The sequence below is a fragment of the Mustela nigripes genome, chromosome X (genome assembly GCF_022355385.1).
Source record: "Mustela nigripes isolate SB6536 chromosome X, MUSNIG.SB6536, whole genome shotgun sequence".
NCBI classification, from domain to species: Eukaryota; Metazoa; Chordata; class Mammalia; order Carnivora; family Mustelidae; genus Mustela; species Mustela nigripes.
Window position 1 is genome coordinate 18,209,741 of NC_081575.1, and position 8,885 is coordinate 18,218,625.

Below are 8,885 nucleotides of genomic sequence, written 5' to 3' on the forward strand. Positions count from 1 at the left end.
AATGGAGAAGATTATGAAGGCAACCAAAATCTGGTTCTTTGAGAAAAGAAATAAAGTAGGTAACTCTCTAGGCAGACTGATCAGGCAAAAAAGAGAAGACATAAATGATTAATATCACGAGTGACACAGATGACATCACTCTAGATTCTACAGATATTAAAGAGATAACAGGGACACGCCATGAAGAGCTTTATGTCAATACATTTGACAAGTGAGATGAAATAAACAAATCCCTTGAAGACACCAACTACCAAAGCTCCTTCAAGGCTAAACAGATTACTGTAATAGCCCTATATCTATAAAGGATATGGAACTTGTAGTTAAAAACCTTCTCATGAATAGAACTCCAGGCCCAGGTGGCTTCACTACTGAATCTTACCAAACAGTTAAGGAGGAAATAATAACAATGATACCTAGCCTCCTCTAGGAAACGGAAAAGAGAAAATCCTAATTCTACACCACCAGCATTACTCTAATAGTGAAAGAAAAAGGCATTGTAAGAGAAGAACAGTACAGGTGGATGTCTCTCATAAGCATAAATAGAGACACCATTTCCTAATCTTCTGAGCTGGTTGAATCCAATGATATATAAAAAGGATAGCATATCGTGACCAAGTGGGATTTGTCTTAGAAAAGCAAGCTTGGTTTTATCTTTGAAAATCAATCATTATAATTCACCCTCTTAAACCAAAAATGAGTACCACATGCTCATTTTAACATATGCAGTAAAACGATTTGCCAAAGCCAACATCCATTCTTGATAGAAACATTGAACAAACTGAGGGGAAAAAAGAGAAGTTCCTCTACTTGATAAAGAGCGTATACCAAAAACCTATAGCTAGCATTATAACTGAGGGTAACAGCCTACTTCAAAAGCAGAGTATATACCCTCATTGTTCTATTCAACATTGTACTAAGAGTTCTGTTCAGTGCACTAAGCAAGAAAGACACATAATGTACACAGATTAGAAAAGGAAAAAGCAAAACAGTCTTTATTTGCAGATGACCTAATCATTTATGTGGCATCTACACAAGCTACTAGAACTGTGAGGTGACTAAGCCTGCAAAGTAGAAAATCAACATACAAAACAATTATTCTTCTATAAATTAGCAACAGATAATATGAAATCAAAAATTTCAAATCTCACAAGAACATCAAAAATATGAAATACTTAGGAATAAATCTAACACTGAAACTATAAAACATTTAGAATACCTAAATACATGGGGAGATACGTTCATGAGTTAGAAGATTTAACTTTATTAAGATGTCAAATTTCTTAAAACCATCTATGGATTTCAGGTGATCCCACTCAAACTCCCAGCAGGCTTTTCGCAGTATGAGAAGCTGCTTTGTAATTCACATGATCTAGTATAGCCAACATGGCTTTGAAGAACAACAAAGTTGGAGAGCTAACACTGCCTGTTTTTAAAGTCTAAAGCTACAGCAGTGAAAGCTGAGTGGTATTGGCATAAAGACAGAAAAACAGACCAATAAAACGGAATAGAGAATCCAGAAATAAACCTACCCACATAAATTAGACTGATTTTGACACAGGTGAAAAGGCAAAATTATTTTGACACAGGAAAAAAGACATTTCACAAATAGTTCAGGAAAAGTTATATATCCACATGCAAAAAAAAAAAAATCAACTTTTGTCCATTCCTTGTGCCATTCATAAAAATTAACTCGAAATCATTAACAAGAATGTGAAAGGTAAAACTATAAGAACTTCTATCAGGAAATATAGGAGAAAACCACTGGGATCTTGGTGAGGCAGAGTTTCAGGTATGACACCAAAAAGCACAAGCCATAACATAACAAAGTGATAATAAATCTCACTTCGTCAAAATTTAAAACTTCTGTTCCTTGAAAAAAAATGTTAAAAAAGTGAAAATACAAAAATGGGAGAAAATGATATTTTTAAATCAAATATTTGCCAAGGAACTTATACCCAGTATATATATCTCTACATAGCTATATATATCTAGATACCTATTTATATATCTAGATATCCAATCTGTCTGTCTGTCTGTCTGTGGATAGATATGGAGGGAGAGAGGGCGAAAGAGAGAGAGAATTCTCAAACACCACAGAAGGAAACAACCAACCAAATTAAAAGACAGGCAAGATATAGGGATGGCAAATAAGCCATGAAATCATGTTCAACATTGTTACCTATGAGGAAATTGCAAATTAAACTCTTTTGTGAGAATGAGAAAACCTAAAGGGAGAAGAAGAAAGTGAGAGGAGAAATGGAGACAGTGGGGCAAAGGTTAAGAAGAGAGAGTGAGGAGGACAAGAGGGAAGCACGTAGGCAATGGAAGCAAGAGAATAGAAAGCCCGATCAGCCCGGGGTCAGTTGGTCAGTTATAAACCCGAGTTCTCGTGCTTCTGTGTTCCCGCGTCTCCCAGCTGGGATTGCACGGAGGGCCTAAGGGCCAAAATGTGTTTTGAGATTCTCAATGACTGGGATCTTCAGTCAGTGGCCTCTGGGGTATGGTATCAATCAATCCGTGCTCAGCAGTCATTTGCACGGGTTATTTTGTAAGAGGAAATCAATTTGAATATAGACAAGGTATCAAATGCCTTCATTCGATTAGACAAAGAGCTAGATAAGCCCCCTGCTTGAATTAACCATTGAGAATGGCATCCTATGCCTGTAACTCTATCTCATTACACATTTTTTTCCCTCCTTTCCTCTTAAAGGCACAGGATACCGTATCCTTTCAGTAGAGGCACTTCCTAGTGGGGAGACAGGGGATCGAAATTCTCTCATGAGGCTGAAATTAGGGCTAGAAAATACCTCTCCTTGCATTTGTTTTGGTACAATTACTGGTTGTTGAATTTAGGATGGATCTTCCGAGGGGTCTTCCCCTCCAGCCTGCCTCCAGTAGGGCAAATGGCTGATGAAAATCTTTCACTGATGGTCAACAAATTATCACCATGTGCTTGTGTTGACTCTGAGGTCTGTGGTCACTGGTTTCTTTAGCTGTTTTCTGTGGGAACCTACACTGCAGCAAAGACATACTTTTTGAAGTAACAGAAGAACAACTAGCCTCGGGAACAGAAAATTCAACCCACGCGGAGTGGATCCTATGCTTACAGACACCATTTAAATCAGTAAACAGCCGAATATTGCTTTCCCCATGACATCTTAACAGGTTTTTGTAAGAGAGGCAGCTGCTCGCCCACTGATCTGGCCTCCTCGTGATCCGGGTGGGGCGGGGGGGGGGGATCGCTTCTCCCCTTCCCATCGATGTCAGTTCAGCCCTCCTCTGGGAAACTTTTAAATTACCAGCCTGAACTCTGCCCCTTGCCCTGCAAAATTCGCTCCAAAGCTCCCCAGAGAACTCTCCACAGGCAACCACACCACCAGTCTTCCTCACAGTGGCCTCTGCTCCCATCTCTGGGGCTGACGGGGTGAGGCGTGGGAGTGTGGGAGTCGAACACGTGTGTTCTCCCGCTGCAGCCGCCCACAGAACCCTCCCGGGATGGGCCTCCTTGAGCCCAGCCTCCGACTGCCGGTGGCTTAGGCTGCTTGTGTGAAGAACATACACCTTCAATATGTACAAGTTTTATTCGTCAACTGTACCTAAAGAAAGCAGGGAGGAGAAACAAACAAAAAAAAAAATTTTTAAAAGAAAGCAATACTTGATACTACTGAACCGTACATCTCAAAATGTTAGGATGGTAAATTTCAGTCTATGGATTCTACCACAATAAAAAAATTTTGAAGAGGGGCGCCTGGGTGGCTCAGAGGGTTAAGCCTCTGCCTTCAGCTCAGGTCATGGTGCCAGGGTCCTGGGATCGAGCCCCGCATTGGGCTCTCTGCTCAGCAGGGAGCCTGCTTCCCTTTCTCTCTCTGCCTGCCTCTCTGCCTACTTGTGATCTCTGTCTGTCAAATAAATAAATAAAATATTTTTTAAAAATTTTTTTTGAAGAAAGAAGAACGTAAGACTGTAGCTTTAAGAAGAATGAAAAGCCATCTGATTCCTTCTTAGCCCAGGCCACCATACAAGAGGCAGAGTAGTGATGGACAGTATTGATTTTGTGTCTGGAGTCTTAGTTTCTAAGCCAACTCTGTTTGACCATGGGCACGTCACTTTTCGGGAGCTCAGTATCCTCCTCTGTGAATCTGGGAATAATCTTCATAACTACCTCACAGGATTGTTGTGTATTAAATGAGTTAATGCTTACAAAGCACTTAGAATACGGCCTCAGCATTATAAACACAATGTAATTTGTAATTATTATTGTGATTCATGGTGACTTGTCATGATTTCTCTGTGAGTCTTCAAGGCCTTATTCAAACCCCTCTTCCTGAAGCAAACACACATATGCACACACACACACACACACACACACGCACCCACACACGCACCCTTGATTCTCTCTCAACAGTCTCAGGTTCATACCATTATCACGAACAAACTCTGAAGGAAACGAAATGTCAGTCTAGAACCAACTACGTTGTTCATCCCTGATGGACATTAACCAGGTCCCCTTGGCTGCAGTCCAGAGTTCTGCACAGAAGAGGAAGGGAAAGAGGTTAATCTAGCCCAATCATAACATACTTAGACTGGACAGATTTACTGAATTGCTTACGTTTGGAAGGATATGAATCTTTTAAAATACTTACATAAAACACTTAGCCTTTGAACTACAAACTACTAATTTAATGCATGACTTCACTATTTTTAGATGCTCTGATAACTAAGGTTAATGGGACAGCCATACCAACAGGCAAGAAGCTGGGGAAAAGTAGGAACCCCAAAACCAGAAACTAGGAAAAAATGACCAGAAATCCGGACTCTATCTCCACGGTAGTTCTCTCCTTTTATAGTATGCAAAGTACTGAATTTAATATTAGGTAAAGCACGGCATTATGCACATGATCTTAGCCAAAAGGCCGAGAAGCGATAAGCACGGCATTATGTAAGGTACTAAAGACACGTGTCAGTTGAACAACCTAACACCCAAAGGACATACCATGGAGAACAAGAAACTAAACAACAGTCTGCAGAAAAGAAGTAGTGAGTGAAACCCCATCACCAACTTCTCTTTAACAACAGCAATAAGAGTGAGGAAGGAAAGGAGCCACCACAGATAAAGTCCCTGTTCCATACCAGACCCTACACACACCCGACTACTTTGATTCCTTACAACATTCTGTAGGGCATTATTATCCCCAGTTTTCAGAGGCAGAACCTGAGCTTCAGAAAGATTGGCCAACACGCCTGAGAACACCCAACCAGGATGTGACCAAGCTAGGCTCTGAAACTGAGTTTGATGTAAAAGCCTGGATTCTATTTACCACACTAACCCACCAGTTCAATTGTTTGTGATTGATAAGCCAATCAGTTTGTGATTGATAAACCAATCAGTTTGTGATTGATAAACCAATACTCACTGGAAGGACTCAAAGCTATGTGTGTGCCTTCTCAGTAGCATAATTGTTCTAGAAATTTCACAACTACCCAAGGACTGCCTATAGTATATGCAAGGATTAAAATGGATAAAATGGAGGGGGGAGGAGGATCAATGAGGCACAAAAGAATCAAAAGAAAAAACGTCAGGGAAACAGTAAGGTCATTTGACAACACATTGCTTTAGTGAACCAATTTTGAACTTGGGTAATTCGACCTAGCTATGATTTTGAGCCTTTATGGATCCCATCTACTCAATTATGACACAAGCAGAAATGTAAACCACTGGCCATTTTGCTTGAAGCACCTGGAATAGAGGGGGAAACCCTGTATTTGGGTTCTGGTCTCAGCCTCCTCACTGTGTAAGCCATTCAGAATTTGTCTGTTTCCATTTCAGAAGGGAGGGGAGCAGTGATGAACGAAGAGCTAATGGAGGGGCATTCATTTAAGGAAATCGACTATGTCCCTGTTAGAACAGCTAAAGAATTGCCCACCCTTCCCAGCTCTGCTATAGAGGCCCTAACTTGGACATGTGTACCCCAAAAGGCAAGAGTTCCTTCTCTCCCCAGTTTCCAGTGTGAGGCTCTGGTTTCACCCTCGGAGGGTCAAGATAGTAGTGGTTCTCATCTCCGCAAGCCTCTTGACGCAGACCTATTCCAGGCAGGCATGGCCAAAAAGACTGGGTCCTTCTTCCCTCACCAAGCCCCAAATTGTCAAGCAGAAACTCTACCCCAGGTACAGCAAGCCAAGAAAACTGGCTTGAAACATCGCTGCCTCACTGCACTTACAGGACAAAGGTTCCAAGCCCTGAGTGGCAAAGGAAGAACATCAGTTGTAGCTGCCCATGCCCAGTCCCAATCTCACGTGGTGAGCTGTCCCTCCAGGAAAAGTCGGTCCCTGGCTCCAGCTCCAGCTCCAGCGCCGAGCCATAGGGATTCTACCCTCGGGGAAAGGCAGGTAGGGAGGCTAGAGAGCTCCACAGCTCTGCTCCAGGGGACTAACTTTACTTGGACTGGAGTATGGAGAACCCCACCGAAAACAATGGAGATCTTGGTGGTGTGTAAGAGGGGACCGGTTAACTCTGTGATAGAAGCAAAAAGCAGAGCAGCCAGAAGTTTAAAGAGAGAAAATCGGAGAAACAGTTAAGAAAAGCCCTCCTAGCATCACAGTTACATCTGGTGGGTTAGGAAGGCTGCGAGTGTGTGCTGGGCTGCCCCCACTGCCGACCAGTCTGAGCAGAATGACAGGCAGACTTGAAAGCCTCCCCCAGCCCCACGCAGATGCCCCCAATACAGGGCAGAAGTCTCACAGGTTCGAGGGCCTTAACCACACCTCTGACCAGACACTGAACCACAGACTGCTCTAACCCAGGCATGACTCCCAGGAAGCCAGGCCTAAAAATAATGTCACAGTCATCCCTGAGAGTCTGTAAGACAGTTTGCATGCGCAAGGCTGCGCTTTCTCAGAAGCCATCAAAGAGGGGGCCTCAAAGCAACTAGTCGCTGGTAGACCATGGACCAAAAAATGTAAACTCTGTGAACTGTGAGAGTAGCATCCAATCACACATACACCCACCCACCCCCACACACACATCCAATGGTAGAAAAAAAGAGGTGTTACTAAGTGTACTTAAGTAGAGCCTTTGACCTGTAAGTGGTTTAAGCTCCACCAAGGGTGAGTACTAGGTAACCAGGCTAAAAGGAGAAAAGAAAAAAAAAAAATCCGGAGGGGAAAAATCTGAGTAGGGTCATCAGAAACACTGCACACTGTAGAGGAAATAGACTTTGCAGATCTAGTCAAGTTACTAAACAAAAAATCAAATGACCAAGCAGTAACCACGACAAAACAAAACAACCTCCTGGGTCCGGAGTTGCTGCAATATTATCCTAAAGGTTCAGTTACCAACCCAAAAATTGCAGGATGTTCAAGGAAACAGAAAATTGTGACCAATACAGAAGAGAAAAAAGAAAAAAAAAAGTCCATATAAATCAACTCCGAAGGGGCGCAGAGGTTGGTCTGAGCAGAAAGAGACAGCAGAGCCGTTCTTATAAATATGTTCAAAGAAAGGAAACTGTGCTTAAAGAATTAAAGGAAGTTACAATGACAATGACTCATCAAGTAACAAATATAAAGAGATAGAAGTTATTTGAAAGAACCAAATGGAAATTCTGGAGTTGCAAACTATAATAACCAAAATGGAAAATTCACTAGAGGGATACAATAGCAGGTCTGAGATACCAGAAGAAAGAGTCATGAATTTGAATAGGGATCAGTACAGATGGTGCAATGTCTTAGTCTGTTCTGGTTGCTATAACTAAATGCCATAGACCGGGTGGCTTATAAACAATAGAAATTGATTTCTCACGGTTCTGGAGGCAGGTAGTCCACATCCGGGTGCCAGCAGATTTGGTGTCTGGTTCATGGCCGTCGGCCATCTTTTCACTGTGCTGTCACGTGGTGGAAGAGGTGGGAGAACTCCCTGGCCTCTCCTTTATAAGGGCACTCATCCCATTCAGGAGGGCTCCACGTCCCTGACCTAATGCCTTCCCACCTTCTAATACTGTCACATCGGGGGTTAGGATTTCAACATGTGAATTTGGGGAGGACACAAACATTCGGACCACAGCGTGCAATCCGAACACAGAGAAATTCAAAATGAAGAAATGAAACCTCGTTCGGTACACCGAGCTACCACTGTTGTTGTTTTTAATTGTTTCCCCACTGCTCTCATGCTGGTTATTTCTTTAAGAGAGAGGATGAAAACACACAGTCACGCTTCTCAATTTCCTAAAAGAGAAACAGTTCACACACAACTGCTTCATGACAGGCCTAAAAGAAGAAGGGAGGATTTATTTGTTTTGTGCAGCCATGATTGCCCTGAGTATTTGTCAATTTGTGAACTGAAGGCGCAATCCCTCAGGAGTAGAGCTAAGCTGTAGATTTCTAAGACTAGCATTTGGAAGCCCATTTGCCAAAATTTAATTCACATTTTAGAATCTTACGTAAGTCATAAATGTGACTATCACAGCATCTCTTTAAGACTTCAGTAGCTATTATGTATCTATTGTCACCTTTCCAGAATTTACTAATCACGTTTAAATATATAAAACAGAGAGAGGAGCCCATGTGGCCCAGTCGGTTAGGCGACCAACTCTTGGTTTCAGCTCCGGTCATGATCTCATGGGTCTTGGGCTCACACCTTGTATTGGTCTTTGCACTCAGTGGTCTGCTTGGGGATTCTCTTCCTCTTCCCCTTACTTATTCTCTCTCTCTTTCTCTCAAATGAATAAATAAATCATTAAAAAAATATAAAACAGAGAATGGTTAAAATAACAATCCAGCTCCAACAAAGTAAACACAAATTAAAGCTGAAGAGAAACAAATATTTCTAGACTCCCCCCTAAATCACTTTCAGAGTCCTATTTTAATAGTTTGCCCAGAGACAGGATTGAGAG

The 8,885-nt window shown here is 42.0% G+C and overlaps 1 long non-coding RNA gene across 1 annotated transcript in view; it reads right to left on the reverse strand.

Moving 5' to 3' along the window:
- Positions 1-8,038, reverse strand: part of LOC132007778 (uncharacterized) — an 84,632-nt gene extending 76,594 nt beyond the window's left edge. The window contains exon 1 of the long non-coding RNA XR_009401433.1: positions 7,796-8,038. This is a non-coding gene — a long non-coding RNA (uncharacterized LOC132007778). The remainder of the gene's footprint in view (positions 1-7,795) is intronic.
- Positions 8,039-8,885: the final 847 nt, after the last annotated feature.